General features: G+C 41.6%; 1 protein-coding gene across 5 annotated transcripts in view; it reads right to left on the bottom strand.

The window, feature by feature from the left end:
- The window catches only part of APLP2 (amyloid beta precursor like protein 2), a 50123-nt gene that overhangs the window by 24660 nt on the left and 2832 nt on the right, over window positions 1-22631 (bottom strand). The window lies entirely within an intron of this gene.

The raw sequence follows: 22631 nt of genomic DNA, 5'->3' as shown, positions 1-22631 counted from the left end.
CTCTTATTACTTTTCGCAACAGCTTACAAAAACAAAAAACACGAGTACTTCAGACTTACAGGATGTGCCCAAAAAGGCTAGAACAGAGGCCTGAAAAACTCAAAGAGTTCACCTCCATCCCCAGTATTTGAAGATAAAATAACTTGTACTAGCAACTTCTGGCAGAAAACACAGTGGCCTGCGAAACTCCTCTATGAGGTTACACACAACCTGGGGATTGCTACCAATAATAAAATAACCACTTCCCCCTGCACGGGGCCAGCTCAGAGCTTTAAGCCATCTGTTTCCCCCAAAGTCTTCAAATATCTGGGATAGAAACACCTAAGTTTCTTGCTCAAACACACAAGTAAAGATGACTTTTGCTGAACCAAAAAAATGTGGCTGTTGAAACCAGCTCAGCAAAACCTGCCGTTTTCTCTCATTCAGTGCATTCAGATGGATATTGGTACTGTCAGGTTTCAGATGCAAATTCCCTGCGCTTGCCACCCTGCACCAGCAGCCTGAGCGCATATGGCAAAACCCCTACAACAGACTGACATGCTGGTCAAACTCCAGACTGATCAATGAAAACAAGGTCAGACTCCTTTTCTGAAATCTTGCTGGCTGACCGAAAGAAGGGGATTAAATTAATTGCAGAGTTGGGGTTTTATTGAAAACATTAAAGGTATACTGGGAGTTGAACATCCTCTCCCTGTTTAACTAGCCTTTGTTTTTTAAAAAAAAGAGGTATGAGGCAAGAAACAGATGAACTCTAAATCCACTCCCAAATCTAACGCATTTCAAAAAGTTTAGGGGACTGAAACTCAGCTCAACTGCTTCGGATAAGGCAGATCAGAAACAGCAAGAGACAGCAGTTTCGGGACACCACTGCCCCAAAGTCTCTTTTTTGCTGGCAGACAGACCTTAGGCCACCAAACCTGCCTTCATATTTAACCTTTCAAGCACTCAAAAATGCCCACACTACTGCATCTACTGTTCGTTCTCTATTGCCTGCAGATCCCCATCAACTTCTATCAACGCGCGTATGCTTAAAGCAAACAAAGGAGCGTTTAAGAGAAGAATTCAACTGGACAATCCTGCACGCAGCTCCTAGCTGCTGGATATTAGGAAAAAATTAACTCCATTACAGTTGGCCCCTTTCCTGCCTTCCTTTTTTACACATGAAATCACTGCCTGGTGATAAGGCAGTTCAACACTCAGAATCAGGGACTGTGCAGCGCTGAGCACATGGCGAGTGCCTGGGGAGTAAGACCAACTTCAGATATAAAAACATAGATATTCTTAGCTTCTTAACATAGTCTTAACTTCAGAAAAATCACCCCTTGAGTTTTAAGAACTACATTATAAATAGCAGGTTGCCTTAAAGAGAAATGTTAACATACAAGCGGTTTCTATTTACTAACCCTTTCACCCAGCAGAAGTTCATGAGAACAAATTCTAGCACAGATCACAAAGTAATGAAACATCAAGCTATATATAACAGAAATCAGCATCCATATTTGAGTCACAAAATGCTTCCAAGTTCAGACTATTTCTCGCTTTTCTATGCTTTAACAAGAGCTGAATCTAAAAGCCTCCTAATGAGGGTAGCCTTTCATTTACACGTTGACATTGAAGAAGACTGCCTGGAACACTGGTATCAAGCCACAGTTTGGCTATAAACAGCAAATTTTATTTGCCATCCCAGAAGTCAAAGGCCTAGGAGTTACAGTACACAGAACAAACAACCCAGAATTTGGACTACAGTTTAGTCTCTTCCAGAAGAAAAGACCAACTTACTAGCTTGCTTCTTGAAAGGCTTCAAAAGGGCCACGCTCCAAGGCTTTCCCAGCACTCCATTACTCTGCCGCCTTGGAGCGAGGACATGGGGAGGCAGAAGCTAACGGGCACAACCCTCACTTGCCGTTCCCATGTCCTTTGTCCTTCTGGAGGACCCAGGAACCATGACAGAAGCAGCAGACACTTCTGCTGGGAGAATGACAAGCCAAGAGACACCACAAACATCACGCCACTCAGGTAGCAGCATAAGCAGTGTACACTTTCAAGCACTTATTTAGGTGCATTTCTTGTATTCGCGGCCCTAATGGAGAGAAGACAGTTATGCATTTCAAGTGGAGGAGGACTTTATCCAGCCTCAGTGCTTTTAGCGGATGACAGGGCCCAATAACTCTGTTCCTTCAGAAAGTGACCCGTTTAATAAACGTGCTTCAAAGGAGAGCTGACTGACGCACCACTGCAAAGTCTAGGCTCTTACACTGCTTTGCTCAATGCACCAGCTGTCCAGAAGAAAAAGGCAAAGGTAGAATGATCCTTCATAACTCTACCAACACACACACACAAACACACACACACACAGAGACACTTTATAAGAGGGGCTTTTTGTTCTCTGCAAGCAAATACCACTTTGGTACCAACAGCCACCATTCACAGAGCACAAGATTTGACATATTGAAGGAAACACTCCAGAACAAAACTTGGTTTTATGACAACACTACAGCTATGTCCAAGATTCAAGCTGAACTCTGAAGAGCAAAGAAGAAAAAGACACGCAAGATAAAGTGTGTATGCAACATTAACCCTAATAAGAAGCATACAGTGCATCAAAAGAGAATAAAACGTGTGTGTTAGGAATGGTTTGGACATCATTAGCATGGCCTATACTTGACATTTGTTTTCTTCAAAGCCAACCTAAGGAGCATGCACCACAGCAAGGTGACTGCACAATTAGGGGAGGTGCAGACGGGCCATCCCAGGAGGCAGAAACATCCGTAAGTAATCCATTCATAATAGCTCTCGCATGAGCAAAACTCCTGTTCAAACACATACCAACCTGCTGAAATCATGACCGCCCGGTATTTACACACTGATGTTAGCTCGTGTTTATTTTTGCTGTCTCTCCGGCTTGACACCTCGGCACAGTGGCAAAGGTATCGCTCCTCCTCCATGGATTACTCAAATACTTTGCATATCAGCAGAGGACCGTTGCCCTAGCTACGGGAGCATGCAAACCCCCCATTCACAGCTGAACAAACGAGGCTAATTACTTGCCTGATTTCATCACTTGTAATCGCATGGAAGAAATCTTTTCTTGAACTGCATGGTTGAGTAAGTTAATGAACTTTGATATAGAGAAGTCAAACCTTTGACCCCAAGGCCTGCAAGATAGGATTTTTGAGTAATGGGCTTCAATTTTTCACCGCTGACAATCCACTACACACATTAGTTGTTTAATTTAGCATTTTTATCTCATTCTAACTGTAATGAGAGAACACAGCACAAAGAAGAACTTATAAAATAAGAGTGGAGGCCTCACCTTTGACATTGATACTAAAAATGGAAGAAAGTCACCTACAAGGATTTTTGGGGCGCAGACATTTTCTACTGCCTCTTCAATGGCCTTCAGTGTACCAAAGAAGAAGTAGATCACTGCAGCTGGAGGTTAGTTAGTCGACATTCAAGCATCATTTTGCAAAAGGAGGGCCGGGGAACACGCAAACAGAAGGGGAGTTCAGGATAAAACTACGTCCTTAGTTGAGCTCTTCAGCATCTCAGAGAACTCGCCCATTGCAGAGGGGAGAACAAACTGAGGGCACATTTTCCTGGGGAATTTCCCAGCCATAAATGGAGGCAACTACCTCTGTTAGCGCTAGGGAGCGACTAGCAAACCCCACAGAAAAGCAGACGGACAGCTTGGGAGGGGAATCATACACAGAGCTCGTTTAGCTGCGTACATCTTTGGTGAATGCTATTTTAATAACTATTACCCTATTAATATAATCCGTAACATGAGAACAAGACAAATGTTATTTGGGGAAAAAAGTGTTATATAATCCGTTCCCTTCCTCACTGGTGCTGAATTTACAAGATGTTTCATGATAAATTCCACTCTGCCTTCTGGTATAATTCTGTAATCCAGTTTGCTTTCCAAGAGCAAAAAAGTATTTAATTCCATAAACACATAAATCTCCAGTCAGTTAATGTCAGTTAAATTCCTCACCCTGTCAGGCAGTGCCTGATTTACAGCCCTGAAACGCGGGAATTCAGACCTCTAAATCTTCCTCGTCCCTGATGGAAGTGTCTCTGCCTAAGTGTCCAGTCTTTGATTTACTACTAACCTCTTCAGCGGGTGACAGCAGGTTTGATGGGTTAGTTTTACCGACCCAGAGGCCTGCGTTGTATATTATAGCAAGGGTCGCACCTTTTGTTCCCCTGAGGATCATCGCAGAGGAGGGATGCAGGGCTAGCGGGATCACGGGCACAGCACTGCACGAGAACCTTCTTTAGGGAGGACTTCTTGCTATTTTTAATAGTTTCTCCCCTCTAGTGTTCACCTGTTCCAGTGCTGTGAAAGACAGTGGGCAGGAATTCCTATAAATGTATATAAAATAATGAATACTTGACATCTACCCCTGAAATGCATGCAATACCTTGCAGTTCTAGTTCAAAAATGAGTAAAAAAGTACTTTGATATCGGAAGTTCATTCTACATCCAAAATCAATGGAAAATTCAGAACTGTGGAATCTCAGTAACTCTGTCGAGGGCTTTTTCTATAAGCTGTATCAGCTATACTATAAAGAAACCTGCGCTCCACAGAGACGTCTAAAACTCAAATGATGAGAATGACCTAGACTCGAGCAGTTAAGCTCTCCTGAAGATTTTGAACCAGTGCTGCTGACAGAAAAAGCAGGCCTTCTCCTTTCTTCCAGCACAAGGGTTTGTGGGGCAACCTGGTGAACCAGATCGGGAGGCTCAGTTTAAAAATAACTCAGGAAAGAAAGGGAACTTTTTAACCCAAATTGGTCTTCCAATCTGGTTCACAACGCGGCTGAACAAACAGCTGGACTGTTTGTTCCAGACAAAAAAGGGGCCTGCATGGGGTGGGAAAGAAACTATCCTGCTGCTTCTTCCTGAGAACTTGCCGGCTTCCTTTTGCCAGAGCCAGGTAAAGGCTGAATCCTATAGTTACCTGGTCCGGCATGTTTGCATTAGTCAAGACTTTTCAGAAAAATTGTGTGCAAAGTGACTACCATGTGTATCTTTTTGATTTTCTGCTTCAAAGCAAGACTTTCAAGCCTTTCCCTCTGATCGTCCTGTTTTTTTAAGAGAGTTCTCATTAATCTTCAAATGGTATTATTAATTAAATTAAATTGGAGGCTCACAGTGTGCCTCCAAGACACAGCTGGCAACTAAAAAACTGGTATGGCCCAAAGTCAGGCATTCTATCATGAGACAGGAGTGAGTTTTAGAGATGTAAGTTGTCTTGGTAGTATCACTGTTCCCAGCAAGGCCTTCACAAGCTCCAGGAAACAATTTCAATCCACGAGGCTAGGAAAGGGTGTGAGAAACAACAGCCTGGGAGAATCAAACACTCATTTTAGCCCATGTTAACCTGCAAAAATGTTTTACACCTTTCCTAGAGCATCTCAAGACTCTTGTAGCAAATGCACTCCTTTCAGCTCACACTTCCCCGCGAATTCCAGCCCCAGAGAACACAGGGTATGGAAATACCCAGCAACGCCTGCTCCACCCCATCATGAAATGCACTTGTAAAAACACCCTTCTTTCTTGCCTTACGTTTCCAGGATTTGGTATCTGCTAAACCTCACTGCAACACAGCTTACTGAGCTGGCTGCCTTATTTAATGCACTACGGAATGTGATTTGGGAAAGCTTTCTGTCATGCTGCTGGGGACTCCCGGGTAGAAAGGTGACTGGAGTTTCTCTTTTGTGAAGAAAAGGTTGTTCATTATATTTTGTAGAAAAATTAGTTCTTGAAAGTTGAGAGCAGTACGATATCTGCAAAATGTCAAATTTAACTACATTCATCTGCAGAACCTCAAAATTAATTACATTCTGAATTTTCAGCGAGGTTAAATGTTACGGTAACCCTGCTCATCTGATCAGATTAGCCAGAATACAAGGCTTTATTCTGGCAAACCCAGAGCGGAAGGGACCTTAGCATGAAATCTCAGATTCACCACATCCAACCCATGATCCATAGACTGGACAGCCCTGCCTTTTGCGACTCAGTATCATCCAGCTCTTCTAAACATAACGTGAATACACAAAATGTACAAAAGACTACTCCCTTGAGTTGTTTCAAGCTCACTTCACATTTAGGCTTTATCTGTAGGAACACATGAGCAGCCCTGCTGGGTAAGATCAGGGAAGATTAAGTTGCTTTAAAACTGAAACTCTAGCCCCTAAAATTTATAAAGTGCTGAAGAAAGCTGAAGAATATAAGTTGCATTAACTTGACGGCCAGAAAACACAGATTAATAGGTGCCTAGGGTAGTTACCAGCTCACAAGAAACTGCCCAGCATTTCGTAGGATAGTCCACAGGTCAGCTCAGCTTTGCTTCCCAGGACAGTAATAAGCCTTCCGCAGCTATTTGCTGTTAGACTGACAGAAGAAAAGTGTTAGTACTTCAAAAGATCACTTGTGCTGCTTGTTTCTACTTAAGGGAAGCTCCTCAAAAGTGATACTGCTCATTAAATCAGAAAGCGCAACCACAGTCACAAACTGAATGGCTTTAGAGTATGCTGCTCAGCACGGACCCTATTCAGAGAAATTACAATTGCCACCCTCACTTTAAAAAAAACAAAACAAAAAAGCAAAAAAAAAGAAAAACCAAAAAAAACACGTTTCATGTTCTGTCTGAAGTGCAACCCCAAGGTGTCACCACCGCAGATTGTCCTATGCCAGCCTAACACCCACATATAAAAGGATATCAGCTGACCTCCTTTAAGTGCCCTAAGGAATTCTGACAGTTTTGACCCATAAATGACTCTCTCTACCTTAGCAGCCTTCCTGCGACCACAACTCCTCAAGTCTGCGACTTTTAAACGTGCATGTTCTAACTTCCCATCCTTTCCTTGGCTAAAAAGATTGATACATGCATTTGCACAAGGACTCGTCCGCTGCTCCGCACAGTCGCGCATCCTGCCTTTCTGCTGTCAACAGGGCTACAATACCTCGGGATTTCTCCTCCACAAGAAGAGACCGGTCCTTGACGAAATTAAAATAACAGCTCAACGCATGCTACAGTCACAAACTCTACCACTGCAGTCTGATCTGAAGACTTCAGCCGAAGCTTCTGGAAGGAGGAGGACACCTGGGTTGAACGTGCAGAGCTGAGCCTTGCAGGGTTCCCACATGCTGCACATTTCAGAACGTGCTCGCTGCAGCGAATCTCCCCCGTGAATTAAAGATTTACAGCAAGCTAGCGTACAGCAGGTCAACGCGTCAGTTGGAAAGTGGGGAAAGGAGGCAAGGATTTCTGAACAGAATGCTTAAAATTCCCCTGGTTTGGGATAACTTGTAAACACGAGCAGAGCTTTCAATTTGTGCTTCAAATGGTGTTTCACGCTTTGTTTTTCCTAGCTTCTCTTCCTGCTTGTATTCATCGGATAGGTGGCTTGAACCCAGGAAGGCTATTGAATGTCTGACACAGCAGGCAGTAAATCTACAGACCAGCAGCTCATCCTAGCTTTATTGCTTTATTTTTTTTTTAAATTGCTGATAATTACAATAATGCACATGGGCAGGGGTCCAAGACAGGAAGAATTATTGTCTGCAGGCAGATCTGGTGTGAGCTGATAATACCGGCCTGTGTTTGCTTTCGCATTTAAATGGCAGAAATCTCAGTAAGGCAGTTTTGGCTTACTTTAACTTGCTGGAAGGGGTGGAGTTCTCATCTGCTTGTCCTTTATTGACTTTTGTGGTAGGGAATTCTGTACCGGCAGAAAATGGGAAACAAGTGCAGAAGCCGCACTACTAGCTTGGGCGCAGTTTAAAAATCACTCTTTACGGCTAACGCATGGTCTTGAGCACTCAGAAAGTCGGTGATACTAAGGTAGGTGCCTTCATACGGACCGACAGTAATCGTAGAGCCACAAAGAGCAGAACAATGCTGAAGCCCAAACCATTCTTTACTGCTTTTGCACTTTCCTCTGCCTTTCTACAAGGGAAAAGAGAGATTTCCAAGTAATCGTGTCTCATGGGCAGCCTTTTTGCCCTTGGAATTTGTGCTAATTGCATAGCAGACGATTTCCCCCGCCTCCTCTAGTTTATCGTGCTCCATAAACCGAGCCTACATGAGTCATTGGGCAGATAATCCGCGATGAGACGTTTGCACTCAGGAACTGCCACATTCAGATAGGGAAAGCAATACTGTAAGCAGTGCTGGTACACAGCTAGTCTCAGACAGCAGCAATCAGATGCATGAGACCTCCAATTCAGCCTTGGCTTCCTGAAGACAGTTGCATAACATGGTTGCCTGCAACATCCTCTTTTCTACACCTAAAAAGCCAAAGTTCAGAACAACTCAATTGGAGCATTCCCTGAATAAAACATTAATGCACTCAAAACTGCGTCCTTTACACAGATTAATTGATAGGCTTCAAGCTTTCCAAAATAAAGCTTGTGTGTAGTGGCTGCGACTGGGGCGACTCACCACAAGAGCTACCCTATAAAACAGGGGTGAGAGAAGAACTGTAGGAAGAGGCAGGCAGTGCTACTATACCATTAAGAACCCTTACATACTGCGCAGATAGGTCTGAATATGCTTTATCAGTCAGGCTGCCTTCTGCTAGTCACAGGAACGCAAAGAACAATTTTCATGCAAAGTATTAGATGACTGCCCTGATAGCAGCCCGCTTCCCTTTTTCAGCAAAACACAGCAACGGGGCTATTTAAAGTCCCTTTTTTTATGCAGAGAATCTAAGTCAGATTACAGCATACACAAGCTAGACCTATTTATTACCGGGCTAAATGAAGGTATGAAGTCAAGCGACTTGCCTAAGGTCACCACCAATGGGCTCAGCCCAGCTTAATCCTCAGCCCCTCATTGCTCCAATCTGTGTCATCATTCTGGCTTGCAGAGCAAGACTAATTATTGCTTTCCCACATGAATTACTTGGGCATCTGAACCACAGAGACTCAAGATGTCTTGCTATCCTGCCAGTAAGTGAATACTTCACTGTAAGCTAATGTCTTCACATACACTCAAAATCTGAAGAAAAACGTCATGGGGAACACACCATGGGGCTGAAAGTAGGATCCCATGCCTATTTTTATAGAAACTGGTTTCGGAGGGATTCGAATTTTGGAAATGTCTTAGAGCAAACACAGGGGAATGCTAAAGTCTACTCTCAAAGGCAGAAAATCGGTCAGGACAATTCTGTCCTCCTGGACATTTGGGAAGGAGATCCAATACGCAACGCAAGAAGAGTGGCTGTGATTTAACACTGTTTCACTCTGCTTAGGAAAAACATTTGGCTTTATCTTTTTAGATCTAACTTTCATTACTGAGTTGACCGTTAACACGGATTATGACAGTTTATAGCATAAAGGCTCCACTGACAATAGCACTACATGAGGAGGAGTATTGAAAGAGGCTATTTCATAGGCGACTTCAGTATGTGGTTTCATAGCAATTCCCTTCCATCTTAAGGCACCTGAGCTATGCAAGGCTTAACAGATATAGTCATTGCAGTGATCACGATACAGAGATTCCATAATATACAGGAAAGCGCGTTTAACAAAATCTATCACCACTTCAGAAGGATACTGCACGCAATTTTTTTGAAGCAAAAATTAATTCTAGACCTAATCTCATCATAAATCACATGCATGCTTTTTCTTTTCTTTTCTTTTTTTTTTTTTTTTTTTGCCACATAATCTCAAGAAAGACTTAACCTTTCTTTTTCCTAGAGCACAAAAGTGGCAGAAAGGAGACCAAGAGAAAAAGAATTTATCATCATCAGGCAAGAAACAACAGACCCGTAAAGTACTGATTCAAACCAATTCAGCATTCCATAAGGAGGGGGAAAAAACCCACACAAATATTTGCTTCGGAGATCTTAGAAGCTCGCTGGGAGCTTCACAAAAAAGCCCACAACGGAGATACCATCGTACAAACCTGCGGTTGCCCAGCGTGGCCATGCATCTGATCAGTCTAGCACATTGAGAAAAAAAGACTGCAGAGGCTGGGTTTTTAACCTAACACACGACCAAAAAGCAAGCAAGAAATTCAAGAGTCTATTTTAACAGAGCACCAAGAATTTGAAGTGGCAATGAAAAATATGTGAAAAAATTTGCAAGAGAAAGAAAAGGTAATGAGTGGAAAGTCTGCAGTACAGTTTGGTTTTGGCATGAACCATTTGCGAGCTCAAGTCTACCTCCCTTCATAGATGTTACTCAGTATCACAGATTGGCTATTTATGTGCAGAGACTGCAATTGTTTTGGAACATGATAAAATACTCATTTGGTATCTTAAGGTCCTGCAACTAAGCTACACAACAACTTCCCTCTAGCACACAGGAATTAATCAACAGGAATGGCTCTACCCATGCCCAAGCTTTCCAGCCCCAAATTCAGAGTCTTCTGAAAAACTAATTTCACTGGTATGTCTGACTTGCAAACGGTCCAGATGAAACTTGAAATCTGGAAGGGGAAACCATGAGGTTTTAGAGCGTTGGCTTGCCAAACCATGCTAATGACCTTCTTTTGAAAATAGGAAACCCACAGCTAAAGCACAGGGCTGCTTTAATCTTTGCTGTCACTCCCTGAGCTTTGCCAAGCATATGCTGGTCCAGACGAAAATTAAAACGTTACCAAAAAACAACAACAACAAAACCCCCCCCACAAAACAGTCTTGCTATTTTCAGTGTCCAAATTGGGGGTATATTTATACTGAAAACTTGTAAAGTTCTTTTGAAAGCACAGATTAATTGTACCAATTACAAGTCTATGAAAATAGTCAGCAGTTGGTAGACATTACTGAGAACGGGTAACTTTTAACTCTAGCGTTTATTAAAAATACATTTAGGAAACAATGCAAACTGAAATTTAAAAACAAAAACAAGTCCTCACACACACACCTCTTCCTCTGACTGTTATTTTTTCTGAGAACCGCTTACAACTCATTATGGAGTGTCTTTCAGGCAACACTTATCATCATTGCTCACACACACAAAAAATCCTCTCTTCCAGGAATCTTTAACATACACGGGCATAGAAAGCAAGGCTTTAAGAATGCCTGCACTGGATGTTTAAAGACTGCTATTCTGATACTGATATTCAGCTACAGTAAACAATGGGGTTTTTTTGCTTGAAGACAAAACCTCAACATGAACATCTTCCTGAGAAATTTTAGTTTTCAGTTCAGCTGCTCCTTAGGAAAAATTCATACCACTTATGGCTAAAAACTAACTGTGAAAGAATCAATTTAGCAGAGTCCTCTCAAATTCACACGTAAAACTGGTCATTCAGTTTGCCTGACTGCAGCTATTTTTGATCCCAGTAAACAGCAATAAAACTGATGAAAGGCTGCCAGTTTCTTTCCCCTAATGCTGGCAACCTGGAGTCGAGCGAGGAAGCAATAGCAGAGGCAAGAACGACAGCGCTTCTTACTCAAGCAGTAAAGCGGCTGAAGCCTGGGAAGATGGGTTGGATCAACACCCCTCCTTACTTCCAAGAGTCAGATGGTGAAATACTCACTTGTTTATTTTTAAGTTTGTTGCCCAAAAGCCAAGTATCTATCTGAAGGATCCTGGCACTAATAGCTGTGTTTAGGCTTGAATCTTGCAACTTTCTGCCTTCCTCCAAAGGACAGGGTAAAGGCTGGATTCTATTATCCACGAAGCTCAAACACCCAGATTTAGCAATCCAACAGGAGAGAGAGGTCAGACGGCACAGAGCCGCCTGAAGTACCCCTGAAGTTTTGTCAGCAGCGGGGTCAGAGAAAGTGAGGAAAGGACCTCAGTAATGGCTTAATGGATTTCCGTCTTTTACTCCTCAAAAGCAATCCTGACTAATTTAGTAGCATTTTATTTCTGAGGCATTAATTTATCAGCTGGGGTTTAATAGTCGCAGCGTTGTATCACGGCTAGGCCAGCATTCTGAAACTCTAATGGAGGTCTTAAACAGTTACTTTAGGGGAAGCAACAGATCATTCCTTAGAATAACTGCTTAATGCTATTAGAAAATTAAGTAGTAATTTATAGCACAGAGTAAAGCTGGCTAGGTTAAGGTCCCCTCCACCAATTTTGCTGATCCAGAAAGTATACCTTGTTCAACAGAAGCGAGCACAGAACCACCAATATTTCAAGGCTGCTGTTGTAATAGTTAACGGACTGTACATGCACACCTGGTTTTCATATGCCATCTTTACAGCTCTTCGGTTTATTAAGCTATATTAGATTGTGTAGCATTGCATGGAATCAAAACGAAATGGGAGAACTGGCTTTTATCTTTGGTAACACAAGCTTTCAGCCCTTGTCAACAATTCCCTCCCGGTTTAAGTGGAAAGAGTGAACTCCACGTACATGACACCCTATTTCCTTGAGGTTTTCTTAAACATGTTCTACGCATTTTCAAGGCAGGAGACAAAGAGTGGTGTTTTCTTCTTTTTAGTCTACTTAGTGGCATCACAATCGAATACTAGACTGGTGGAAGACACACTTAGATACTTCAGCTGCACACTCCTGATGGTCAGTCCTTTGACAAGTCTCTAAAAAATAGGACACTTCAGTAAAGTCTTTGAAGCACAAAACTATAACGAGCTGAAAGGTTTAGCGCAAACCTGGAAGCAAAGACCACCAGTTCCGCAACAGCGGGGAGAACTGCAGTGTTTGAAGAAGAACATGCAGAACAGCTTCAGACAGTTCAGTTTGGCTTTCAGGAAAAAGAGGCAGTATCCACACAGAACTTCGCTATCTTAGCAGAAATTCCACTGCAAGCTCTCAAAAAGGTAGTGCTACTTTTCTTTTTAATGAAAGAAAAAAAAAAAAGAGCAAGCAAACACCCCTTTCCCCCCCAAAAAAGATAAAGACAGAAAGAGTACATTCTCATTTAACCTTTTACCTAGCCTGGCCATCTCAGCAGTAAAACTATTTTTTGGCTTAAAGACTTAGTAAAGAAAAGTTGCAAGATGTATTGTTTTGAACACACAGTTCCCAAGCAATTACTTACTTTCCTGTTTGGATAAGCCTATTACACATGAGAAGAGAGGCACCGATTACTTTTTCTTGGAGAAACTTTTCTGCCTGCTCAGATGCTCCTTGTCCAACATGCTACACACGAGTGCATTTACCTTTACTGAGAGCCAACAAAAAGAAACAGTCAGCTGTCAAATATGAGTTTTACTTCCCTTGAACCTACAAGCAGACATGGACAGCAATGGAAATGCTGACTTAACATATAAATCCCGTCGCTAGCATAGCGATCGGAGGGCAGATTGATTGGAGTATTGATGTAACAGGGCATTCACCATTTTCCTAGCCATAGGCTGAGTAGTTTCAATAGAGTTTTTGCAAAGTCAAAGGATGAAAATGTTGCATAAAGTTATGACCCTAGGGAGCGATGATTTTGTTTTTCATTAGTTGACTTTAGACACGGCCTACTAAGGCTTTTTATATTTTGGACACACGATCGTGTATGCATCTCAACCGCAAATATTAAGCTTACCAGATTCAAGCACATCGCAGCAGAGAATTAGCACTATGGGGCATACTCGGACGTCTCACCTCATAACAGAGGTGCACCTGAGAACGAGCCATGCTGAAATTATGGCTTGAAGATGCAGCAGCACGAGACAGCTAGAAGCACATCTCATTCTAACACCCTTCTTTTGGGCAAATAAAAAGACATTGTGGGCCCGAAAGAGCTCCCCAACAGACTAGGGTTTAACTATCTTTGAGGCGGCCTCTCCAGGCACAATCCACAACTAACTAAGTGTTACTTATATCAAGGGACCTCAGGGTGAATCTGGGTAGAACGTGACACTAGGAACATTTAGAAGATACTAAGAAAACCGCACGGAGGATTTTTGTAGCTGACTGCACATACACACTACCTGAAGAGGGAGGAGGGAAAGCAGTTAGGTCTCGGGCAAAAGAGAGTTGCGTGTGTCATGGCCGTTTGGCAGTTCTAAAGCCCGGATAGCAGCAGTGAACAGATCAACTATCCAGCTGCACACTGCCATTACAGGCCATCTATCCATGTATCCATCAGTGAATGGGAGAGGAATACTAGGGCAGATTGGCAGGAATAATAAAAGCAGACCCCTACTTTGGGCTCACTACTTGTTTCCAAAGTAGGGTCTCCCCACTACAGGAGGTATCCTAAAATGGTTTATTTAGTAACATTTGTTAAGCTTCGCTCAGGAACCCAGGTGTTTCAGAGGGGATCTTACTATCCATCCACACACAGTGGGCAAAAAGAAAACAAAAAAGTGTTTGTGCATACAACAATAGGCCAAGTGTTCGTACGTGCAAACTCAGTACCAGTTTCATCTTTCAGCAATATGAGCATTTGAAACTTGGCTAGAGTTAAAGATGTTCACATCCTGACACATGCCGACAGATTGTGCCACTCCAGAATGTTCAGTCTGTCTGTGTCTCTTTATTTTGTACTTTACATGACATGTGGTGTATTTTGCAGCTTAATGTTAATAAAGACTATTTTAATCCTCTTTATCACTGCAGAACGTAATCTTAAATGTGATGTAGATACATTTTGTTAGATGGATGCTGCTCCGAAATGTATCTGAACAGATATTCCAGATCACAGAAGTCATTCCAAGGCAACTATTACAAAACAAAAAAATCTCTTGTTTTACAAGATCTAGAGTACTTTGAGCTAACCGCTATAAACAGTAAAAGTCTGTCAGCTCCCCTGTTAAAACATGAGAAAGTTTACAGGCTGGTCAGTAGCACTCGCTTTAATAAGATAGTAACTATAAAAGTTGCAATGCATCTCAAAGTCAATGCCAGGCAAACCGCTGTTCAAAGTTTAGCTACAAACAGCTGTGCACATTAAGCCTCTCTTAGACAGTTAACTTTGCTGCCAGCTGTAGCTAAACGTTTGTTATACCCTCAGTTATATGATCATGACAGAACTAGCAATCACTGATTACTAGATGCAATAACAGAACAGCATGAATAAAGCTGTGAAGCCATGTGCATAGTGAGGAACAACGGTTTAACTTTTTGCAAGAATCCTTAAAGATGGCGATCGGAAACACGAAAAGCTGAATTGAAACCAAGGACAACAGGGCAAGTGAAGTAAAGTCAGTGTTACTTTTTCCTGACGCAATGACTGTTAAGAATCTTAGCAAGTGGTGACGTCTCCTTTACAGTATAGGTGCAGTTTGCAGCCCAAAGTTTTGTGGATATCTTCATAATATTCTTCTCTGGAGCAACTAGTTCAGCTGCTTGCGTTCTCCTGGCTAAAACCACTGGATGGTTCAGAACTGTAGTGTCCTTCGAAATACATCAGCATCTATTACAATAGGGCTGCGTAATACATACACAATGGTCCATGCTAACAAGCGCGCTGAAGTGAACAAGGGAATTAATATGCTATAGATGTCCTAGAGAAAATGTTCCATATGGTTACACTTCGAAACGTATTCCTCTCATCAGGTTATTTACCATGTGAAGCAAGTTGCAGAAGCTTCCTCAATATAACACCACAAAAGATCTCGCTAAACCTAGGAATTGCGATGTTAACTTCAGCATTCCTTTTTTCAGTATCACAGGTTTTACATTTCAACCAGTTTAAGAGAAGATTTGCTGCAGTTTTAACAGCCCTGCTACATTAGGAATCCAGCTCTTCTTTTTAGTCTTCCTTGACCCCACACTGCTGAGCGAAGGATCCGGCAGGACAGGGAGAGGAAGCCAAAGGACTTTGAGCTGATCAGCTGCTTGAGGTCTAGTTCTTTGTCTCTTAACCTGAGAAATGAAGACATTCTGAAGCAAGACGCAAGCATTTAAAATGATTAATTCATCTAAAACACTGTGCATAAACAGTAGTTTAAATTCAAACATTAACACAGTTGAGGTCTTGCGCTTACTGTAAGTTCTTTTTCACAAACTCAGATGTATTTTTAACACACATACAATGAAAAGACTGATAAAAGCAAAAGCATGTAGCCAGAAGATGAGGAACCTAAGCAAATTTCAAGCTGTGATTTAAGCCAGCTGCAGACAACGCAGGGCCACAGCAGTGCAAAATATTATATTGCATCAAGCCTGCACTCTGGCAGGCCATTCATCTTTTGCCTTTGTTATTGGTAAATTGCTTCCGAGAAAGCGGCTGTTGCCCTAAACAGAATATTCACATACTGAGTAGCTTTGTTGCAGAGCAAGTATTGATGCAATTTGAACAAGACGGCATTTATCAGGAATGACAGAAGGTGGAGGGGACAGGGGGCTGGAACACTTTTGCTGTTTGTTTTTAAAGCCTCCAATTAGCCCCTTTCAATTGCTGCGCTCTTCAAGCGGAGAAGGTTAGCGACTGCCTTGTGCAACACGACAACCTTCTCTCAGACCCAGGCTCGAGCTTCATATGTTCACAAGGACACCTATATTTCCCTTCGCATCCCTGTCCAAGAATTCACTCAGCCTCTTCTGGGGTCCGGTTCTTGCGTATGACGTCTGAAGGCAGATAGCTGACCTACCTACCAATAGATTCCTAAGACAAAATTTCAACTTTATTGACTAGCTACTGAGGAAAAACCTTCTCCTCTGCTTGCATCTCCAGCGCTGGGGCCATGAGGCTGTAAAGACTCTGGAAATTAAGTAGTTATTTCAAAATCTGCAACTCGTCAAACTACTAAAGAGCACTTAATCTTATTTGCAGCAAATGGGAGCTGCAAGCATCCTGCTCCATTCAGGAGTAAGAAGAGTTTTCCATGATGACATACACCCGCAACAATTTCAGTTTCCCTTTTTCCTGACAGGCAGAAACACTTAAGCAAATTTACAAGCGCTGCCATATCCTACACTCGAGAGCTAATTTTTGGCCGAGGCGCTACACAAGCTAACATGTTTAACTCGAATCTTGACATTGCTTCATTCTTCTTGCATTTCTAAACACGTACGTGATCTTGCTGCGTAAAAGGAAGTAGACATCAAATTCAATTTCTTCAGCAAGAGCTTTGATAAATTATGCAGAAAAAGACTCACGTTCAAACGCCAATATACTCACGGGGAGCTCAAACCACAGGTTTGAATCAACATTCTGCATTTAATCTTTTGAGAGGAATACTTAGCAGATTAAAGCAAATCTAGCCCTCTCTATTTCAGGCCACAATTATTGTAAAACTACCAGCGTAAGAAGTCAGCCAGCCTGCAACCAACATTCAGCATTAGTGAATTAGTATAATCAATGAAGATTGATCTAGGACCATTTTTGGCAAATTATCGTCCCAATATGAATGGGAAAAGATGAAACACAACTAAAAAGCCCTAGCTCAGACCTGATGTGTCACACCAAGTCCAAAACCAAATAGAGAACTTGGTGATTAAAAGCTTTACACTAGAGGTTACCTTACATCTAAGCAGAGACTTCTGCTCTGAATATGCAATCCAAATCCACTTGAAATCTTACACGAATGCATACCGTTTATTCTAATAGATGGGATCTGTACGATTTTTTTTTGGTGCTGTCATTTCACACTATGCAGTGACATCATAACTAGCAGGATTCATCAACGCAAAATCCAAAATGAGAGATAGATAATTTGGTGGGGAGCTGGATCTAAAAAAAACGTAAGAGCCTTTAAAGAAAAGCCTAAAGATTAAAAATGAAAGTGTCTGGCTTTTGATTAGGCATCTCAGTACTGAAATTAACATAGGACATCTGGAAAATACCAGGTAGTTCACCAAACCCAGGCTAGGGCCATTCCTGGAACGTCATCAGAAGATGATTTCTGAGGTCTCGTCTCTGACTATTTTAGTGATAAGTAGTGGCAGTTGAGCGAGAAGAGGCAAACCCCTGTTATAACCGAGAGCGAACAGAAAAACAGAACTTCCTCTACTGCAAGAGTAAAAGACACTGACCAACGTCTCAGAACACCAACACCTTAAAATATAACCTGAACAAGTGTTTGCTGGCGGAGAAAAGACCCAAACAAGTACAGGAATTTTCAACACTACTTTTATTTAAACATTCCCTGTGTAGCTGGCTGCCGTCTCACTCGATCCATTCACCAGGTCACCACTGCTAAGATGATAATTAACATTTGCAAGTGGAAACTTCACTAAGTATCAATCTACTGTTACAGTATGAAGGAACCGCTTAGATACCCAACCCAGGCTTTACGTTTGCGTGCGTCTCTCATCCCGTGTCCTTGACCTGGATCAGAATATACTTTCTACTGTTGTAATTTTGTTAGAGAGAAAAGCTTGTTATATGAAATTACTTAGAGGTATCCCTGTCACTGAGCCAAAGCCTAGAATCACCATGCTGAAACGTGGTTATCATTCACGCTACACCTTTGTACTGCACCAAATATTAGTCACATTGTAAATGGCTTAGGTGAACCCTAGAACTACTGATGACTCAGTGCCTTACCCCAGAACTACAAAGATAAGACACTTAGCTATTTATTTACATATAATATTATATATATTCATATAATAATCTGTAAAACAAAGGAACATGATGCAAACACTGCTTGTGAGCAGGTTTCAGAAGAGAGCAGCTCCCCAGAAAATTAACAGACTCAACTTCAGATGTGATGCTTTGCTGGCACAACTGGGAAAGAAGAGCCAGCTCATCTTCAGCTTTTGTGTTTGCAGACTGCATCTAAATCACGTGGGCAAGTTAAAGTCCTTCATATCTGGCGACTTGATAAACTGAACTCAAACTCATCATTTCATAATGATTTTCAGCTTACAGTCTGAAAACACGGACAACCCATCGAAGCCAAACAATTATTGATTCTGTCCCTTCTCTAAAGTTCACGCACTGCATGGAATAACAACTTCAGATCCCACTTCATAACTAAAGGATTCATCTAGCCAAAGCAACGTGCTATATTGCCTATTTGTACCAGAAGTACTAATAGTTGAGGTAACTGGTGAGATTTTCAAAGGTTCAGAAGAAGATGAACACCCAGAAGGGGGCTCACAAACAGGATTAATTTAAACTTCAATTCTGTAGCCAGACACTCTTCAGCAGGCTTGAAAACCAAGACCTCCCCCATATCACCCCTAAAAGATGTTACTGCAAAGCCTAACACAGTTCTCTTCAGAAAAAATGCGTGGGGAAAATGAACACCTCAAGACAATGAAACCATTGTCCTTGCAGTCAACACACCAGCACCCCAGTAGCCGAACAACAAAAAATTCTCGCAGCCTACTTTGTCAGCCAGCCAGAAGAGATCAGGTATTGATCTCCAGAATGGATAAAGAAACACACATTCAGGTCCAGGACTGCCTGTAACAGAAAACAAAAGACTATCCGAACTACCAGTAAGGGAACTTTTGAGATCAGTTCCACCCCTTAAGAAACAGAAGGAATGAACATGCAATCTGCCTTTCCATTTTCACAAGGAAAAATAAAAAGTGGAAAAAAAACTGCACGTCACAGACAACAACATTTGACTCCGCCACACAAGCACGAGTGACTAGCACACTGCCAGAGATATACAGTAAAAGGAAGGCTTTGCAACCTTAAAACTCATACAAGAACGTGATCCTTGCTGACAGCATGAGAACTGACTACAAAAAGTATACTTGACAAAACGTTACAACTGAGTTTAACATACATATGGGTCCACCTCTCAAAAATAAAGTACGTGGTTCTTTTTGCCACTGGATATATACAAAGCATCCACTGTAATACTCCAAAATGAAGAGCTGGTAAGCAGCTTAGAGGCATGCGTATCTGATCAGGTGGACACCCGATTACATAAAGCCAGGCAGGCTACATTTTGCTGCTAGAAAGATTAGTCTAACGCCATTTGCAGAACATCAGTATTTTGATCATTCATTTAAAGTCAGACGCTAAATTTCCACAAATGCACTTAAAGATGTGATCTTGAGTTTTGAATATCAACTCAATCAGACTGTGGAACAAGCATTAGAACTTATTGACCGTTATACAGCCATGTAAGAAGGTGCACGTGATCTCAATCTATCTTTCCCTTTTGATCTTCAGCGCACTTCTATGGGGTAGTAGAGCTTAAGAAAGCCTAGTTGGGAATACATACTTAACTCCAAATGAGAAGAAAGGCAGGGAGTGAAAGTAGCAAATCTAGTGCTGAATGAGTTTACAAAAATAAAAATAAAAGTCACCCACATGCAAGGTCTACATGTGGAGTTAGCTACTTACTGGTGCAGGGATTTCTGAATTAAAAAAAAATGCAAATATAAAAGGTGACTCACAGAAATACCAGACAAACTATTTCCCCCCCCCCCAAATGCATATTTCCTTGGGAGACTAACAGTCTCTCGAGAACGAAGATTCATTTGTTTCTTTCCCCTAGAGCAACCAACTTGAACGGAGTACAACTTGCCTGTTTATAGAACTGTAGTAACAGGCTAATGTTACCTTTTAGCGTACTGTACCCAATAAAGAGCAATTGGACACAGTTCTCCCTAAACCAGAGGAAAGAAACAAGCATGCTCTTCTGGATAAACCATGATAAAGAGAACCCTGACAGTTCTCTCCATTCGCATCTTCCTTCCTACTGTTTTATGATTCACGCTAGAGCTGTACGTATACAATAAAAAGATAAATACGGAAAAGTTATTTGGGGACTTTACATGATGCTGTCAATCCATTTCCTCTCCCTTTCCCCACAGACCTGGGACTTGATGGCACCTAAGGGAAGGGGTTGAAAATGGGAGAACCAATTACCAAGCAAATATAGTCAAAGTGTCTTAATGACTTCATGCAGGGTAAACAATAAGGTAAATCCAGTGGTAGGATGTGTCATTTTCCTGTAAGCCATTGGCTGCTATTGGAGAAAGCAAACCGTGCCCGTTACGAGTGCAGACACAGGCTAAGCAGCACTTCTTAAGAAAAGGACAATCTTACAAGTTGAAGTACAATACTGAACTGGAAGCGTCACCAGAATGGTTTCTAGGCCACTGCAAGCATGCGAAGTATCCCAATTAAGAGTCAGTATCATCTTAAATTAGCAAGATGTTTCAGAGGCTCTGACTGCATGAACTAAAAACCAATGGCACCGAGTTTGACTGCACATAAGGAGCACAAGTGCAAACATTTGAAGAATTACTTCAATTTAGAAACTGTAAGTAGGTATGAGAAGAACCTGAAAGGCCAAAGTGTAGAAACAGAGGTAAAGGTTTTCTTGTTCTAACAGAAGAATTTGGAAATTGTATACTCCTCTTGCATTTTACCTGAAAAACGTTACTGTTAGGGCTTAAGTGCATTTGTAGAAGCAGATGCTACAGTCAAAATTAGTTATTTTTTACAAGATTTAATCCATACGCCTCCAAAAGGTTGGCACATAGGAAAAAGAACAGAGTCAAAATTTTTACAAGAACATTTCTACAGAAAAATTTAACTGCTACATTAATCCTCCCTTGCATTACACAGCGTTGAAGAAGGGCCAATAGGTAAAAAAATAAAGCTCACATCCATCTATAGCTACCTATATAACAGAATTTTTAATAATTCTCAGGAGTTGTAATGAATATACTAACTGAAACATTTAATCCAACGTACAGAGACATTAATGCCTAACTAACAATCTAGAGTGGCCGTCAGCAGGATGCCCTTATATATTAAATGCAAGGAGAGCTGAAGGCCTTCTCCAAAGAGCGGGGCTTACCTTCACGTAGCGTTCTATAATGCAGCAGAAATTCCACAGCCTCTCTGCAACATCACGCATACGTCTGGATTGCTTTATTTCCTTATATGTACCTATGCTTCACAGAAACCTTTCTTTAGGCTTCGAAAAGACATTAGACATCATTGCTAGCGGAGGAAAGCACAAGGTATTTCCTAACACTTACTGGGAAGTCAAGTTTTAGGAACAGAAAGCAAGCTAAAGGCCACATGCAAGACTGGAATTTTACTGAGCTGTTTCTACTCAGGACTTCAACACAGAAGTGGAAATTTCCCCTAGGTGGAGTTCTTTGTTCAATGCAGCAGGCAATTAGAAGTCCCTAAGGTCTGCAGAAATGGCACAAGACTGATATTTCTGTTGGTGAAAATTTAAGCGTACCAGACAAAAATAATGATATGTACCGTACAGCTCTGCCCTAAGATAACGTGTGGTTTTCCTCCCCCCAAATCATGGTCATCTGAAATGGATAGGTACTAGAAATCAAATATTCAAGATAGCTTTGTAAAAAGACCACTAAAAACAGATACGATTTTCAAAAGTGATATCGAGTCCGTATGGCCTCAGATTTGATTATACAAAAAGGTCAAGTGATAAAAAAGAAACTTTGCATCTTTAAAGGCCTCAAGGGCAAAACAAAAGTAGTTTATCATCGGAGTACAGATCAAATTAGAATAGATTATTTTCTTTTCTCAGTGTCCTATTTGAAGTTCTTACAGATCACAAGCAAAATACAGGGATCACCAAATTCAGACATAACCGTAGGATGCATATTACCATGGGGAGAAAAAGCATCATTAACTGCTGGTATCAGTGGTTTTCTAAGCTCTTATATTCAAATTCATTTGGAAGAAATATTGTGGAAGCTTATCTACCATCAAGACATGACAAGCTCAAAGGGAGACTGATTGTCACCAATGACAAACCCTTGGGAACGCCCTTTTCAGTATAAAGGTTTATATACCAATAACGGAAAAAAAAAAAAACAAAAAACAAAGAAAGACCACCACAACCTGCCA

The sequence above is a fragment of the Dromaius novaehollandiae genome, chromosome 21 (genome assembly GCF_036370855.1).
Source record: "Dromaius novaehollandiae isolate bDroNov1 chromosome 21, bDroNov1.hap1, whole genome shotgun sequence".
Classification (NCBI taxonomy): Eukaryota; Metazoa; Chordata; class Aves; order Casuariiformes; family Dromaiidae; genus Dromaius; species Dromaius novaehollandiae.
This window is presented reverse-complemented; position numbering and strand designations above follow the sequence as displayed.